Source organism: Amblyomma americanum, chromosome 3, assembly GCF_052857255.1.
Source record: "Amblyomma americanum isolate KBUSLIRL-KWMA chromosome 3, ASM5285725v1, whole genome shotgun sequence".
NCBI lineage: Eukaryota > Metazoa > Arthropoda > Arachnida > Ixodida > Ixodidae > Amblyomma > Amblyomma americanum.
Window position 1 is genome coordinate 68,833,807 of NC_135499.1, and position 18,023 is coordinate 68,851,829.

General features: G+C 46.9%; 1 long non-coding RNA gene across 1 annotated transcript; it reads right to left on the reverse strand.

Annotated features, from left to right (window-relative positions):
* Window positions 1-8,985: 8,985 nt before the first annotated feature.
* Window positions 8,986-15,091, reverse strand: LOC144123032 (uncharacterized). Its single transcript, XR_013312972.1, has 4 exons — window positions 15,030-15,091; window positions 14,804-14,892; window positions 11,217-11,243; window positions 8,986-9,075 (listed from the first exon to the last, which is right to left on the reverse strand). It is a non-coding gene; the product is annotated as an uncharacterized LOC144123032 (long non-coding RNA).
* Window positions 15,092-18,023: the final 2,932 nt, after the last annotated feature.

Sequence of the window (18,023 nt, forward strand, 5' to 3'; positions counted from 1 at the left end):
ACGCCACGAAACACATCGCAAAAAGACAGCAAGAGAGCAGTAAACGAGAAGTATACGCTGAGCGAATCACCAAGAAGGATTGCCGTCCCAGCTTAAAGTCGGTCGGTTGATACATTTTCCTAATTTGTGTGGTATTGTATTCTGTAGTTATGTTTGTATAAACTAGGTGGCGCTAGGCATGCGCCCTATCTGGTCAGCTGACTCGCACATCTGTATATATATTCATCATTGAACTGGAATAAAGGGGAGTTGGTCGAAGTATGTAGGTGGCGGGTGCTTGACGTGGTGGTGCTCCGGCTGCTCCGGGCAGTCGGACCGGGCAGTTCCCCAACGGTACGGGATACAACAGTTGGCGACGAGTGGTGAAGTAACCGAACGCGGAAGCAATGAGCCTGCATCAACCGCCCGAGTTCCTGCCGACGCCCGGGAAGCCCGCCATTCCTTGGACGCAGTGGCACCGCCTTTTCAAGAACTATCTCCTGGCGTCCGGGAGCGACGCTCACCCACCTGCGCGCCGTAAAGCTTTGCTGCTACACTGTTTGGTTGTGGAAGGCCAACGCTTGTACTACGCGTTGCCGGAGGAGAAATCGTCGACGCCGCCTACAGAAGGAAAGGAAGGAAGCGGTACGAGCGACGAGTACGATGCAGCGGTGGCTACGTTGGACGCTTACTTCACTTCTAAAACGAACGTCGTCGTGGAGCGGCATCGGTTCGGACAACGCACCCAACTGCCCGGGGAGACTGCAACAGCGTTCGTCACGGCGTTGCGTGAGCTGGCATTAAGTTGCGACTTCGGTAAGCAGGCTGACGATTTTATTCGTGACCAACTTGTAGCGAAAACGTGCAACCCTGTTCTTCGGGAACGCTTACTGCTTGAAGGCACTTCGCTCACTCTTGAACGCGCACTGGCTATTGCAAACAGTATCGAAGAAGCCACGAAATACTCACTTGAGCTGCAGTCATCGGCTGCGAGCGTTCAAAAGGTCGAAAAACATCGGATGCCATGCCGCTCAGAAACGCAGTTACCGCGTTCGCAGCAGCCGAAGTCCTGTTTCCGTTGCGGGTCTTCAGGGCATCTTGCAGATTCCAAGACATGCAAGGCGCGGGGTAAAACTTGCAGCAAATGTGGCAAACGAGGACATTTTCAGCGTGTCTGTAGAAGCGGCATGCCTGACGAAAGGGCCCTTGCTGTCCGAGAAGTCGACACCTGCAGTGCATCCGGCGATCTCAACGTGTTGCTTCTCGACCGGCAGTGCAAAGGAGGGATACACACAGAAGTCTTCGTACAAGATGTTCCTATACGTTTCCTCGTAGACACGGGTTCTGCTGTCTCCATTCTGTCGAACGCCACGTATTCAAGGTTGAAACGCTTCCCTTTGCAGCCAACATCAGCGTCACTCTACGATTTCTCTCGCCGCAGAATAACCATCGAGGGGTGTTTCACGGCGCCAGTCATCTTCCAGGATCGGCAGGCCGACATTCTCTTCTACGTCGTCAAGGACGGTACTGACATTCTCGGCATCGACGCTGTCGAAACGCTGCGTCTGCAAATCAACGGTACGTCATTGCAATGCACCCATATTACGCAAGCGCCAGAAGGCCTTGACCGTGAACTGTTTTGCCAGTTTCCGCACTTGTTTGATGGCAAGTTAGGGCTTGCAACAAATTTTGTCCATAAGGTCAAGATAAGAGAAGGAATCACGCCTGTTGTTGCTAAGTTGCGGCGTTTGCCATTTTCAATGCGAGACCGAGTACGCGAAGAGCTGCAGCGCCTTGAGCAAGAAGATGTCATAGAAAAGATTGACACGTCTGAATGGGTGTCTCCAATCGTAGTAGTAGCAAAGAAAAACGGCAAGATAAGAATTTGTGTCGATCTGCGCGAACCAAACAAAGCGATTGTCGTTGACAAATTTCCACTGCCGCACACGGAAGAAATATTGCACAAACTTCATGGCGCAAATTACTTTTCAAAGATTGATTTAGCAGCTGCATATCACCAAGTTCTGCTAAGCCCTGAAAGCAGGGAACTGACTACCTTCATAACCGATAGTGGACTGTACAGATTCAAGCGCGTCTGTTTCGGTCTTGCATCAGCACCGTCTGCGTTTCAGAAAATGATGGCCACTATTTTGCAGAACTGCAAAAACACTTTGTGCTACATAGATGATGTCATTGTGTACGGAAGCACACGTGAAGAGCACTTCAAGAATTTGAAACAAGTTTTGCACTTGATTGCAAAGGCTGGATTGAAGTTGAATGACAAATGCATTTTTAATGTGCAAGAAGTCGACTTCCTTGGTCACAGGATCAGTCACAAGGGAATACGCCCTTTACAAAGTAACATTGACGCCATCAAGGCTGTGCCAGCCCCAACAAATGTCTGTACTCTGCGCTCATTCTTGGGCATGGTAGGCTACTACGCCAAATTTATACCTGACTATGCGGTGGTTGTCGAGCCTCTTCGAGAGTTGCTACGTAAGAATGCCACATTCACATGGAACCCTGCAAGACAAGCTTGTTTCGAGCAACTGAAATGTTCCCTGGCCACAAGATGTTTACAGCTATTTGATCCTGCGGGTGACATTATTGTCACTACGGATGCCTCATCCATTGGCTTGGGAGCAGTGTTGCAACAGACAAGGAATGATGAACTGGTGACGATTGCTTTTGCTTCTCGCAGGCTTACTTCACAGGAACAGAAGTATTCTGTAGGGGAATTGGAAGCCCTTGCTTGCTTGTGGGCATGCGAATATTGGAGAGTGTACCTTTGGGGTCGTTCATTCATATTACGCACCGATCACCAGGCTCTGGTCACACTCCTTAGTACAAAGGGAGTAGGTCGCCGACCGTTCCGGATTGCGAGGTGGCACGCCAGGCTGTTGGCATACAACTTCACGATTGAATTTCACAAGGGTGACAAGAATACTGTTGCTGATGCTCTTTCAAGGATGCCCCTTCCAGGTCGTGTGGAGGAAGAGGAAGAAGAGACTGTTTGTGTTGTCTCAACATGCATTACTCATGAAGAGTTTGTCATTGAAACGATGCAGGACCCGTTGCTGCAGCAGGTTATAAAGTGGGTGACATCGGCATGGCCCGCAGTGAAGATGTTGCCTGCTGAAGCAGTTCCGTTCTACCGGGTGCAAACTGAGCTCTCAGTCGTTGGAGACCTCCTGCTTCGTGGTGACAAATTTGTAGTACCTTCGTCCCTCGTAGCACGGCTTCTTGACGCAGCCCACGAGTCTCATCCGGGAATAACGAGGACAAAGCAGCGACTACGTGAGCAATACTGGTGGCCTGCTATGTGCAAGCAAGTAGAACAATTCATTGCATCCTGCGCGGTATGCCAATCTGTTGACAAGTCTGCAAAACCCGTGACACCACCTCTGCAGCCAGTTGCATTCCCATCTGCACCATGGCAGAAGCTAGGCATCGATATTGTGGGCCCTTTTTCCGAAGTGCCGGCAGATTGCCGTTTTGCCATTACAGCCATCGATTACTACAGCAAGTGGCCTGAGGTTTGTTTCTCAGCAAGGGTGACAACTGCAACAGTCATCTCCTTTCTGCGAAGCATCTTCAGCAGGGAAGGATATCCAGACGAGATTGTGAGTGATCATGGTGCTCAGTTTACAGCCTTGGAGTTTGACAGTTTCCTCAAGGAACGTGGCATCGCTCATACGTATTCGGCAGTCCATCATCCGCAAGCTAACGGGCAGGTAGAGAGGTTTAATTGAGTACTCAAAGAGTACGTTCAAGTCTGCGCACAGGAACATCGGCCTTTGAAGGAAGCTATCACCGAATACCTGGGAGTCTACCGTTTCACACCGCATGCGACCACAGGAGTGAAGCCTTCCGTCCTTCTTCACGGCCGTCATCCCAGAACAAAACTTGATCTTGTAGGAGCGCCAGGTAAAGAGTTTTTTCAAGATCCGCAGGCAGCGATGAAGTCCATCCACAGCAGAGTAGCACAAAGGCAACAAGCAAGTAAGACTTACACTGACCGTCGACGAGCTGCAAAGTACTCTCCACTAACAACAGGTCAACCGGTGAGAGTCAAGTTGCCTGGTCACGTGCCTAAGGGCGCTCTGAGCTACTCGAGTCCATTCACCATTGTGGACCAATGTGGTCAAGATACCTACAAGCTCAATGATGGCCGCACATGGAATCGGAGTCGGCTGGTACCTTGCCCCCAACCAGTTCCACCACCTACAGTTCCGAAAAGTTGTTCGCCTGAATCAGCAAAACCACTTGGCGAACCACAGCAGGAGAACCACGACCCACCCCAGCAGCCATCTGTTCAGACGCCAGTTGAAAGGGACGTTCCAGGACTGAGGCATTCGACGAGACAAAGAAGACCACCAGTGTGGTTTAAAGACTATGAAAGACATTGAGTGTTTATTGTGTTTTTCCAGTGTTAGTTGCTAACTCTTTTGAGGGGGAATAATGTGGTATTGTATTCTGTAGTTATGTTTGTATAAACTAGGTGGCGCTAGGCATGCGCCCTATCTGGTCAGCTGACTCGCACATCTGTATATATATTCATCATTGAACTGGAATAAAGGGGAGTTGGTCGAAGTATGTAGGTGGCGGGTGCTTGACGTGGTGGTGCTCCGGCTGCTCCGGGCAGTCGGACCGGGCAGTTCCCCAACGGTACGGGATACAACACCGGCACCGCAACGGGGGAAGACACAAAATAAACAAAAAAATTAAATCTGGGGGAGCGGGATCCGAACTCGCGGCGGCACTAAAAAATCAGTTCTGCTGGCTGCTACTTCAGACCACTACGCCGTTGCCACAGCGTTTCTTTAAGTATGACATCTGTAAGATTGAAAATATATGTTATTTACATTAACTGAATTATTTATAAAGCATTTAGGATACGCCACGAAACACATCGCAAAAAGAGAGCAGTAAACGAGAAGTATACGCTGAGCGAATCACCAAGAAGGATTGCCGCCCCAGCTTAAAGTCGGTCGGTTGATACATTTTCCTAATTTGAACAATCAGTTGGAAGGAACACTAACCTCATGACTTTACGAACTGACCAACTCTCGCGCTGTGCTTGCAATGTCATTGTCTTCGTCACGTAGCCGCTTTCACGAGAGTTGTTGTTGAAAGGGCCAGTCTCTCACGCTGTAGTTTGGAAGCGTGGGCTTCATCATTTTCCAACCGTGGGCGTGGAAGTGTCATCAGACGAGCATGTAGCAAACTGCACGAAATGGCGGAAAATTAGAAGCAGTGAAACTGAAAAGATCCAGTGCAATCGCAATGTCGTCTGGTGATGGTAATTAAGCGGCCTACAAAATTTCCTCGTTCTTGGTCTATTCTGTGCTTAGCATTTATTGTAATTATCCTGGTAAACGCTATTGAATTGTTTTCTAACTACTCTTACATTAGTTTTTGTACACATACACAACAATGCGCTGATTGATTTTAGGAGCCCATTTTAGCACAGTGGGCATGGCAGCAAACGAGGCAGCATACTAAGCAATCCTTTTTGCTTTGCCATACAGGTTAGTGATTCCAAATCTGCACATTGCTGCGGGAGTGATGATCGCTTTCTAGTGCTGCTGCCCTGCCCACTGTGTATTCAGCGTTTCCTTTCTTGCGTGATCGCATTATCAAAAATTCTGTTGCCTTGTGGCGGTGTTGAAACAAATCCTGGCCCGATTAAAAAGCAAATGCTATCGGAATTGCTAGAAGGCCAGAGCAAGATTAATTCAGCAATGGGGGGCCTGCAGGCGTCTCAAAACATAATTGAGAATCAACGTTTCGGTTTAACGCTGTGGATTGAAGGCACTGAGAAATAGCTGTAGGGCCTAAATGTCTTAGCCACGTAGGTAAAAGGCATGGAATCGGCAATATCGGAACTTCAGGAGCAGCTTAGTACAGTTAGGAACCAGATAGACGATTTAGGAAACAGAGGCAGGCCAAGTAACCTGATCATTTAAGAAATAAAACAGCTTAGTGAGGAGACTAGCGAGGAACCGGGAAAGGAAGTAATTTATGGTGTGTTTTTCTGGAACAAGGTTTAACAGTGAGTGGTGTGGAAATATGCCAGAGGGTGGGTAAAAAAGAAATAAAGAAGGCGCGACCAGTCGTTTTCAAACTCCTGGACTTCTGTGGAAAAATTTAGAAATTACGATAACTCAAAACACCAAAATCAGCTGAAGATCTAAACACCAAAAAAGCTCAAAATCATTAGCTGAGGACTTTTCTAAACGAGTTAGGGAAATACTGAAGCAGCAATGGAAAAGCTGTGAAGAAGAGGGGAAAGCGGGCGCCAAGAGAGAGAGAGAGAGAGAGAGACGGAAAGGCAGGGAAGTTAACTAGGCAGCGCCCAGTATGCTACCCTACACGCGGGAAGGGGAACGGAGGGAGAGATAGAAAGGGGAGAGAACAAAGGAGATGATCACTTTTGCATATGTCCGTTGGCCAAAGAGGGCGCCAAGCTTTAAAGCTAATTTATGACACGCAAAGCGTTAAAACCGTACTGTATGGTTGGGATGAAACAAGAGCTCCTCGCTTTAGGCTTAGAAAGAAATCAAACCGACTCCGGACTATGAGACTTCAGACCCTGAAAATACTAAATGTTTATTGCAGAAGTGTCATAAACAAGACAAGTGAACTGGAGGCCCTTCTACTTTTGCACGAGCCTGAAATAGCGGTTTTGACAGAAACTTGGCTTAACAATGTTTGACAGTGAGTTCGTTACCACTGGCTACAGTTCGTACCGAAAGAATCGTGATGGTAGAGGTGAAGATGTCAGCATTCGGTTTAAATAATCCCTGTGAATTTTACCAATGCCTGATGTACCCAATGTAGAGTGCATTTTTCGCACAATGTACTGTGGAAACGTTAGATATATTATTGGGGCAATGTACAGGCCCTCCAGCTCTACCGTTGCCGTATTATAGGAACTGAAAAAATATTCGTGCACGAATGTTAAACCCGATAATCGTATTATACTGTCAGGACATTTTAATTTGCCTGAAGTAGACTGGTCAACTTTTTCAGTTAAAAAGCACGACCCCGAAGGTGAAGCTATGTTGGACATTGCTTTTGGCTTCGACTTATTGCAGATTCGAGAAGAAAATAGCACATTTCAGGGTAATTTTCAATCAATGCTCGACCTCTTTTTTTCTTAGCGGATCAATTACTGCCAAAACAAATAGCCAGATAGTAGATAGAGTATCGGACCACAAAGCTGTACTGCTCACTACTGCAGACGCCGCTTTAGATAAAAAGCCTAACCATTCAACCTATTGGAATTTTTTTCAAGCTTTTCTGGAGATACATTATAAGTATCTCGGACTCTTTATCACTAATGAATTCACTTGGACTAAGCACATTGACTACATAGTGGCTAATGTTAAGCGCAAAGTTTTCTTTCTGTGGAGAGCTTTGAGACTTCCTACTCCTTCTGTCCGACTGCTCGCATACAAAAACATAATTATGCCGATACTATACTATGCATGCGTTTTTTGGGACACTTTCGCTAAAACCTACACTAATAAGATAGAAATGGTGCCATGAAAAGCAACTCGCTTCAATTAAAACAGATTTGGACGTACGTATGTGGCAGAACTGTTAACCAAAGCGGACCTGCCCCCATTAACGCAAAGAAACCGTGTGTCACGACTATACTTCGTCTTTGAATTTATTAACGGTTACTATAAGACAGATCTCACGAGAATAATTTCGTTTTCATCTCGTTACGCCACTAGGCAAATACATTGGCGCACAGTAACGCCATTTACCAGGCGCAATAACCGTTTTAAGTATTCTTTCCACGAACAGTAATTGAAGGGAATCTCCTAACCAATGACCACGTTTCTAAATCTTCTAAGTTGACGTTTCTTTCCAGTATTGTTTAAAAATCTGTTGTGTATGCTTATTTTCCAAAAATTTCAAGCTACTTTATTCTACTTTGTTCTTTTGTTCATTGCCTGTGTTATTACGTTGCGCTTACTTATCTGTATCCCACCCTGCTAAAATCACCAGTGGACATTGCAGTATAAGCAAAATAAATATAGATAACAATGAAATGCTATAACTGCAGGGCACATGTATGCATGCAGTGCGTTCCAGAAGTAAAGCCAGGGTGATAGTATAGGGCCCAACTCTTAACTGTCTCGGTTTTGTCTCACGTATTAGCCAAACAGCTCACACACAACAGTATAAGCATCTAGCCTCTCGTTCAACAGAGCCTTGAAGGCTTGTATTGTATGTTTATTACTCAGCAATATCGCCAAAAGTTGCAGACTAGAAAATACAAGTCGAATTTTAAAATGACTGTTAGTAAGGGTGAGGGCGAGGGAGGGCCGGATCCATTTTCAAAATGAGGGCAAGGGTGCGGGAGGGCCATGAATTTTAATTTGAGGGTGAGAGAAGAAAAGTAAAAGTGAAGGCATTTGCCCACCTCTGGCCGTAACTACTGAGCCCCCGCATAATGCAATAAATTGCTTGGAGTGGCCTGGGTTAGAGGAGACTACGCGCACATGGGGTGGCACTCATCTCGCGAGACTACATGTAGCATATGGAGCACATGTCTTCCTCATGCGGCTACGCTTCCTCATTATACATGTACGGTTCTGCCGTAGAACCTGCGGCCAAAAGACGATGAAGGCGTATACGTTCGCGCTAGCTATGGCGGGAGAGGAACATTCGGCTGAATCGCTACCGTTGCCGCACATTGCTGATTTCGCCTGTCGAAAACTGTCAATTGTACAAACGACTAGTTCTTCTGAGAAAATTTACCCCTCACGATGCTTTCCTGCTTTAGCACATGAATACAGCGGTGTTGGAGGGAACAACCGCAAGCCTTTTGAAGCAAAATGTGCGTCTGCGTGCGCGGTGGAAAGATCCGCGCTGCAGATCGCAATGGTGGGGCCCATAAATTATTTATCGCCCATCTATCGGTTCAACGACAACATTTATTTCATGAAGTTCTGCAAAACTAAAGTGGCTGCTTTCCGAACACTGCGTTGGACGCGTCACTAGGCATATAGATCCACGTCAACTTTGGCCAGGCTTGCACTCGCTGCACGTCTTTGTGATGGCTTCCGCCTCCTCGGCCTGAAAGAAAGAAAAAGCAGCGGCACGTCAAAAATCATTCGTGCTACTAGAAAGCCCCTGGTCTGTTATCAGAGTCTTTCTTAATCACTGAGTGCATTTAAGGTGAGACCTTTTATTGATTACAGCTGTCATCATCGGCTCATAAGGCCGCTTCCTCGTCCGCGCTATTATCGCGACCCACTAAAACAACTCAAGAACAGAGTGTGAGTAACCGGATTTCCGTTTTGGGGAGCCCTGTGTTCCTTGTCTAATGAGCAGTTATAAGTAAAGTTCAAAGAATAATTCATTGAAGCTTCGGGCCCCCCAAATAGCTGTCTAGAGCGAGAAAAATGCCAGATAGGGTTGTACTTATTTTTTTATCCGTACATGTGGAATTCACAATGACCAGTTGGGTTTGTGAAAAGATCTTTTCTCTCCATCTTTAGGTGATTCAGTGCGCAAAACGGACGCCCGTTTAGATTAGGAATCGCCCACTACGCAACATAATGCGTTGATTGCTTTGCGTCTGACTGAATCCCACGCCTTCTTCTTGAGCCATGCTTGGCCAGCCAATTGTTTCGATTGATTTCTTTTAGCTTTGTCCTGTAGACTCTGCGAGGGCCTTTCCGGGGTCTTTTACATCTCTCCTATTGCAAGCGCGTGGAGTGCGGAATTACCTTCGGCCAGCAAGCGCGACGGTGGTGACCACATTCAGGCACGCGCTGAGCATGTGTGCGCTCTCATGTTTTGCTTACGTCTTCCTCCCTCTTTTTTTTGTTGCTGCTTCCAAGCCCTCTGGGACTCTTCTAAAGTATCCGAGTGATAACGCACGAACGCAACTACTTCGGCGAGCTGGCCAAGTGCTCTTCTCTTCAGTGCTGCAGCTCTTTTTTTAATTCTCTCAGAGCCGTCTGCATCCTCTTGTTAAAAATTGCTGCTCTCTAGTTAACTCAGTGCCATAGGGAGCCCACTATACCCTTCGTCGTCTCCACGCTTAACCTCCACTGGTTCAAAACGCTAAGAAAGCTTTTACTCAGGTTGTAACACAACATCGGCGCCGTTATGTCAGTGATATTGAGGCAGCGTTGTACTCTTTCACTCAGAGAATGCAGTAAAATTGCGACAAAAATTGAACTCAAGAGGCGACGTAATAGTTCGAAGTGGCAGGTTTGTGAAATTTATATGCACATTTGCGTTACTGGAGCAGATTTTGCTCCTGAACTAGAGCAAAACTTATGGCACCTTTTTAGTGCCGTTCATTTCTGTGCAAATGGACCTTATCAGAAACATGAATGGCGCAGACGTCGCTAAAGTCGTTGTTTTTAATGCCCTATTTTAATGCTAACCGCTCCGTGAGCATTATTTTCCGTACCGTGTTCTTTGCGCCTCATTCTACCCAACCCAGTTCACCTCGGAGATAAATGCGCCCTAATTGTCCTTCTATTCAACCATTCTTTTTATTTTTGCAGAAAAGTATAGAGCTGTCGAGGGCGAAAGTCATTAGCAGCCCCGTATTTTGCTTCCTGCTGCAATTGATATTCCACTTATTGGTTCCATTAACAAGAATATAAATGAGATGTTTGTTTGCCTGCGTCCTTACCACTGCAGCTGATTGTCACATGCGGGTCGGAACTATCGGCGCAATAACATTACGTAATTCAAAGGCGTGAAAATTACGTGGGCACAGGAGTAAATACTGGTTGTGAGTAATTATTTTGCGGTATATTTCGTGTATATTATGATGTGTTCTGTGAAAGCGGGAGAATACAGTAACGCAGCATCAAAGCTTTTAATAGGAATGTTTTACGATGGAAAACCAAGGAGCGCTACTGAAGGAGAAGCACAAATTTAGATAACAGATCAATGAGCGCTTCGTACGTTTCCGTTTAAAACCAGGCACCCTTTTTCCTGCAAGGTTCGATGAGGTAACCCTTTTCGGGGCAGTTTCAGCAATGTATTACTGGGCGTGGTATCTGAAGAACGTCACTGTTTTTCTGTCAATCTTTGTTCTAACGTACCTGAGCCGAGAAGTTAACGGCGCAGATGTCACTAAAGTCGGTGTTTATGCACTGCAGTAGGTATAGACGAGTGCGGGCAGAGATGTGTTTAATGATGCAGGGAGTACGCTTCAGCAATTAAAAAGTGAGTGAAAATCTACTCACGGAGAAAAACGCCTTGAGCAGGTCGCCCTGTGAAAGGGAAAAAAAATCTAATTCAAGGTGCACTTATCGAGTGACTCTCGCAAAGATTTTTGCTCAGGGTGTCACTGCCAAGAAAAAATTGTCTATTTACCATCATGTTTACATCTGCGTCGATTCATCAGCAAAATCTATGCCCAATAAGCCATGTCTGCAGTTTAAATTGCAAACCTGCTCGAAAACATTTTGTTGTATACAGTAAACTGAAATGAGGAAATGAGGAGACATCGCTCTTTTTTGGCGTTTCACCGTATGTTTTGTGGGAGAGGCCATGCACAGATTGAGATGCTAACAATTTTCTAGTAAAGTCGTTCTTTAGACGGAAGAGGGAGACTGGGTGACTGGCTAATTCGTTAAAACTAAACAAGTGTTCGAAAAAATTTACGAATAGCGAGATTTTCATAATCCATAACGACAATATAGGCTCGTATCTATGACTGCAATATTGCAGCGATGTTCGCTGTCGTACTACTAAACAGGAGCCGCACTTGGCGATTACCGATGTCATCTGAACTATAGGAAATGTGGCAAGGTTTTAAAGGGGCACTGAGGAGAACTCTAACAATTTTTTTTTGTTAGAATAATCGGATAATTCGGCATTTCATGGCCTTGTTGCCGCTTGTCCGGGGCGAAAGATGCATTTATTTCAATACAATTTAGATTCGAAGTTGAAAACGTTTTTCCCGCCGCTGCGATTCAAGCTCGAGAACTCTTATGACGTCACGGAGAACTCTTATGACGTCATAGGACGGAGTGACGTGAAACGGGACGTAAACACAGACTCCGTGATTTCTGGTGGCTAGCGGTGCGGTCTAGCAGCAGCCGAAATGAAAGCTACCGCCGCCGCAAGTTGAAGGCATCTATCGGGGGTCTCTACCGTCGCTTCGTTTACGTTTGCACCAGCGTCTTGCCAGCGCTACGATGGATCCCGTTCCCGAACCCGACGACGTAGTTCTCGCAAAAACTCCGGTCCGCATTTCAACGACCTCAGCCCCACAGAGCCTGCGATTCTTTTGAGGGAGCACGGTTAGGTTAGGCGCCGGCGGGTCGTTGCCCCCTTCCTCAGTGAGCAGCCGTTGCAAACTAAATATCATAAACCCAGTGTGGGGAGTCGCGAGGGGCCAGGACCAGGACGGCGCGTTGCGCCCACCAGAGGCTGGCCGCGGCTTTGGGGACAACGGACTGTGATTCCTTGAACGGTGCGGTTGCACGGTGAAACAGGCGGCGTCGAGGTATCCCATCGTTGCAAGGGCCAAGTTATTTATTTTTTTGCCACGAGAAACGGATGGTGCTCAAGGGCAGTCGCGTTTAAAGTTGGCGGCTTGAAACTAAAGACGACGCACGGCGCTTCAACGGCTTCCGCTGAATCGAGCGGGTCCACTGGATGGGGCTCTCTCGCCCACTTGCATGTACCTGCAGATCTGTACTGTGAATGGATGTACTGTGATCTGTACCGTGAAGCCGAGAGCTCGAAAAAAAACAGCTCCGCCCAACTGCCAAAGCTTTTGAATTACGTCACAACACGCACCTCGCAGCGGAGCCGAATCAGTCTGGCCGGGTCGGCGGCGGCTGGCGCATGCGGCGCGAAATAGAGACATGCTCCAAGTCTCCGCCAGTGCGGTCAGAGTGCGCCGAAGCCGCCGAACGCTTCGCCGGTCAAGCGCAGTTGGAGTATAGAGGGTGTCGCTTTGGCCGACGTGACGTCGCCGTGCAGCGCGCGCGCGCGCGCCACGCCGGAGCATAAACGCGCCTTAACACAGCCTGCGCTTCACCGCTAACCAACGTATTCGGTGGCGGCATCTATGGGAGCCACTGAAACCCCCCGCCCACTCACTGAATAAAAAAAAAACATCCTGTGCTGAGGCTCGGAATCGAAGCAAGGCCTTTGGCGTTTGAGGCGGAGACGCTGCCACTCCGCTACGACGGCTCAAGCTTTAACCATGAATAAAGGCGCATCTAGCGAATGCACTCTTCCGATGCAGAAATCTCCGCGCTTTCGCTACCTATATCCTGGCCTAACAGAGCTAGGCCATCAGCAATTTTTCTTAACTGCCTTGTACCTTGTCTACCGTCCCCAATAAACGATTTCCGTTAAGTAGTTTGAAGTTGACTGGCACAGCCGGGAATGTTTCGCCGGGCGAGCATGCGAAGCTTCTAGATGATGTCAGGACGGCGCGAAAAGCACAAGGACAAAAGAGACACAAGAACACAACAGGACAGGCGCATTTAGAAGCGATGCACCAACTAGCCCAAACCAAAGTACTTCTTGAGCGTGCGAAGACACAATTGGTGCTCTTTATACTACGAACTACCTTGTACGATCACCGACCAGCGTGCCGGTGATAGTCGCCATAGTCGCCTACCACATGGTCTCTGGCCTGCTTATTGCCTACCTTCGCTTTGAAGTCGCCCATCAGTACACTGTACTGATGCCAGCTGTTGCCAGCATGTTGCCAGATACATCGTAATTGATGAGGAATCCCACACCTAGTTCTCGTCTCACTTGTAATCCGCGATAGCAAAGAACGTGCCCGCCCGTTAGTACTGTGTACATCTCATCTGTACTCCTAACCTTACTAAGGCTCATGGCATCCCATTTAATACCCGCTAGTTGCTCGAACAGCCCTCCTGGATAGCCTTAATGGATAAGGTACTAGATTTAAAAGTTGCCAGGCTCAATTTCGTATGGCGGCCAGTCCGGAGGCAGAGATCTTTAGCACCCTACACTGCGTGACAGGTCTGGCCGCCGCCTAAGTCAGTTGCTCCGCAGCCGCTGCGAACTGAGGGCCGAGGGTTAATTTATTTAATCATAGGAGGCTGTGGTCAAGCTACACCAACGTGGCCAGATCCTGTTCTGGTGAGGGAGTGCGTTGTTGGTTCTGGCCACCGAGATCAGGCCGCACCGCATGCCTGGTTATGCAATTCTATTGACACGCGCAGCTTTTTTTTGTTTCAAACGCAGCGGCGAATTGAGCGGCATCTCAGTATTAAGCTCGTAATACTGTGGAAGGTTTTCAAAAGTGCATTGTGAATGTTAGTTTTGTTTCACACAAACATGCGTTCACATCAATAGTAGTGCAATGCTCTTCCAGTAAGTATAATGCGGTTACCATGGTCAGCACCTGTATTCTATAACGCAGTCTTTAGAATATGGAATGTCGGAAAACCTACAGGCGAAAGGCTGTTAAAAACTATTAATATTTGGTAAGCTACGCGAAATGCACACTGATGAACCAAAGACATCTTTCGGCAAGCACTTATTAGTAATTGTTGCTTTAAGGTGGGGTTTATTCGGAGAAGCTTCTTAACGGGAGCAGGGCCAACAGCAGTTCGATGTGAGATAGTCTAGCCAGGAGCGTGCACCAGGCGATGACCATGCGGCTCGCGCATATGCTCGTCGTCTTCCTTAGAGTCGCCTTCAAAATCAAACTGAATATTTTAATAAACTTCATTCCACTTGAGGAACTGGAAGTGGTTTTTAGCGAGAAGGATTCACAGAAGGAATTACTAAAGAAACGTATTTGAGAACACTCTCATGACAGTGTACTCACAAAGTCCACTTCAGCATCGCACTGCTTCTTAAGAACCTCGGTCAGGTTGTCCCCTGGCTGTGGATGATGTCTCTAGCCTTTCCCTTGAGCTGCGAAGAAAATAACGCGTTACATATAGTTCAGAGCTGGCAATACTCTAAAAAAAAAGAACTCAAGCATTCTCTGTGCACTGCGTGCTTCTCGTTGTCCGAATACATGAAACGCAAACCGATGAATTGACAAGTACCTCCGAGTCTATGTGTTCTCCCATGCACTGCAGCATAGCCTTGATCCGGTCGTGGTTCAGCCCTGCAAAGTAGAAAAATGTTGCAAGTTGCGTTTTACTGCTTGGTAACATCGCCTTGCGATGAAACTAGTTGCCATAATCGGCGCTCCTATATCGCTGCGACTAGCAGTCGCCAATTTCTTTGTGCGAGTGTGTGTAATCAAGAAAGAAAAGTGCACAAATATGCTCTTCGCTAAATTCGACTAAAGTGCAGACTAACTGCATAAAAAAGTTTGAGTAAGAAGTTTCGAGTGCCCTTAAACAGTGGGCAAGGGACCAACGGAAGGATGCAGACGCGTCTAACTCGGTTCATCATTTTTGCGCCGGTTCTGACTGCATGCAATGAACCGTTAGCCACCTAAGGACTCAATCATGCCAGGACGCCGCCAATCTACAAGCTTCATCCACAAGTGCGGGTTGTGTCGCTTTCTGACAGTGACTTCCTGTGGAGCGGGAGTGGTGTTTGGAATTTTGAACATTTTCCTGTTCCGCAAAAGGATATCGGACCAGCATCGTCAGCACCTTAGCCGACGGGCACCGCCCCTCAAGTTTTTTCTTCAGTGGGCAAGGGACAATCGGAAGGATGCAGACGCGTCTAACTTGGTTCATCATTTTTGCGCCGGTTCTGACTGCATGCAATGAACCGTTAGCCACCCAAGGGGTAAATGACGCCAGGACGCCGCCAATCTACAAGCTTCATCCACAAGTGCGGGTTGTGTCGCTTTCTGACAGTGACTTCCTGTGGAGCGGGAGTAGTGTTTGGAATTTCGAATATTTTCCTGTTCCGCAAAGGCATATCGGAGCAACATCGTCATCACTTGAGCCGACGGGCACCACCCCTCAAGTTTTTTTCTGTAGTGGGCAAGGGACAATCGGAAGGATGCAGACGCGTCTAACTTGGTTCATCATTTTTGCGCAGGTTCTGACTGCATGCAATGAACTGTTAGCCACCCAAGGGGTAAATCACGCCAGGACGCCGCCAATCTACAAGCTTCATCCACAAGTGCGGGTTGTGTCGCTCTCTGACAGTGACGTCCAGCGGATCGGGAGTGGTGTTTGGAATTTCGAACATTTTCCTGTTCCGCAAAGGCACTTCGGAGCAACATCGTCATCACTTGAGCCGATGGGCACCGCCCCTCCAGTTTTTTCTTCAGTGGGCAAGGAACTGAAGGAAGGATGCAGACGCGTCTGACCTGGTTCATCACTTTTGCGCATGTTAGTAGAAAACCTAGTGGTCTCGATTTTAAAAGTGATACCTCGTGTCTGATTGGGGTCCGTTGCCAAAGGGTTCTGTGTGAATGCGTCACGGGTTGTTTTGAATCGTTATGCTCTATTGTATTTTTGTTAAGCGGGGATATCGAGATGAACCTCGGCCCCAATCGTACGGTTTCTGAGCAGCTGGAAGCTATTCTCGAAAACCAAAAAGTGACCTCAAATGAGCTTAAGTCTATTCGGGAAAGCCTAGAATCTCATGTTTCAGAAACAAACAAAAGGCTGGTTTCAATTGAACAGACACTCCAGTCCTTCTCAGATGCTGTGCAAAGGGTAGCAGAGTGTGAGCGTTTTGTTTCTAAGCTGAAAGACGAGACTTAAGTACTAGTAAGGAAAATTGATGACCTTGAAAACAGAAGTGGGCACAATAATTTTATCAGTAATGGAATGAAAGAATGTGCAGATGAAACGTCGAATTCACTGAGAGATACTGTTTTGAGTGAAATATTTGGAGAAACTGGGAATCAAAGTTAGCAGTCTTGAGCGCATACATCACCTGGGAAGAAGGGGGTTGAACAATACGCGTCCAGTGATGATGCGCTTTTATGACTACAATGAAAATACTGAGCTCTTGAGAAATGCAAAGAAACTTAAGAAAACTATATTTTCGATGTCTAACGACTATTCAACGAGAATTCAAAAAATAAGAAGGAATCTAGGTTAATCGTTGAAGACAGTCGTACGCATATGACAAGCTAGTTTTCAACAAGGAAACGTAGTACGTGTGAGATGAGGTCAAGAACGAAAGACGCAAGTTTGTTAGATCTCGTACGAATCCAGACGAAGAATCAGTGCAAGATGATGAAAGCCAATCTATGCTGTGGACCGATCGGATAATCACCCGGTGGATGGCCGCAAACGAAGCGTCAAATTGACAAGAGAGTAACACTTACCCTCTGCGATTGCTTTTTCTAAATAAATGCACAAAGTGTTGTAAATAAGTTAGCTGAATTTGAAACGCTAGTTTATGGCCATGACCCACACGTTACGTTGCTGACGGAGACCTGGCTGCATGCGGGAGTCCTTGATAATGAAGTTATTCCCCCGTCGTACAAAATACTAAGATGTGGCAGACATTCCCGAAGGGGTGGAGTAGCCATTGTTGTTAAGGAAAGCATGAACGTGACTGTTTTACCGGCTATTCCCGATCACGAAAGTATATTCTGTAAACTTAGTTTCTACGGTAATGCTATTGTTATCGGTGTTGTATACCGTTCTCTAACAACAGATCGTGGGTTTCTTGAGCAACTATATGACTATGTACTGCGTTTCCGGGGGGAGCACGTAAAATTTGTCTTAGCTGGGGATTTTGATTTACCGAATATTGAGTGGTCAACCATGAATGCAATGGGCATGAATTCTATGCACTCTGACCTTCTTTTGAACATTGCTTTTTATTTCGACCTGGCTCAGATTGCTGCTGCTTCAACCAGGACTACTGCTACAACTAGTCATACACTTTACTTATTGTTTATAAGCACTGCAATGAAATGTAGATCCGTTGATGTCATGAATGGTCTCTCAGATCACAAGTTAGTGTCTGCCAGCTTTTCCTTTCAAAAGTGTTCTGCAAAAAATAAGCCCACGGTTGTTGTGAAAGATTTCAATAGGGTAGATAAGGTGAGCATTGTCGACTACTTAGAATTAAATTAGGATTGTTTTAGGGCTGAGGAAAATGTCAAT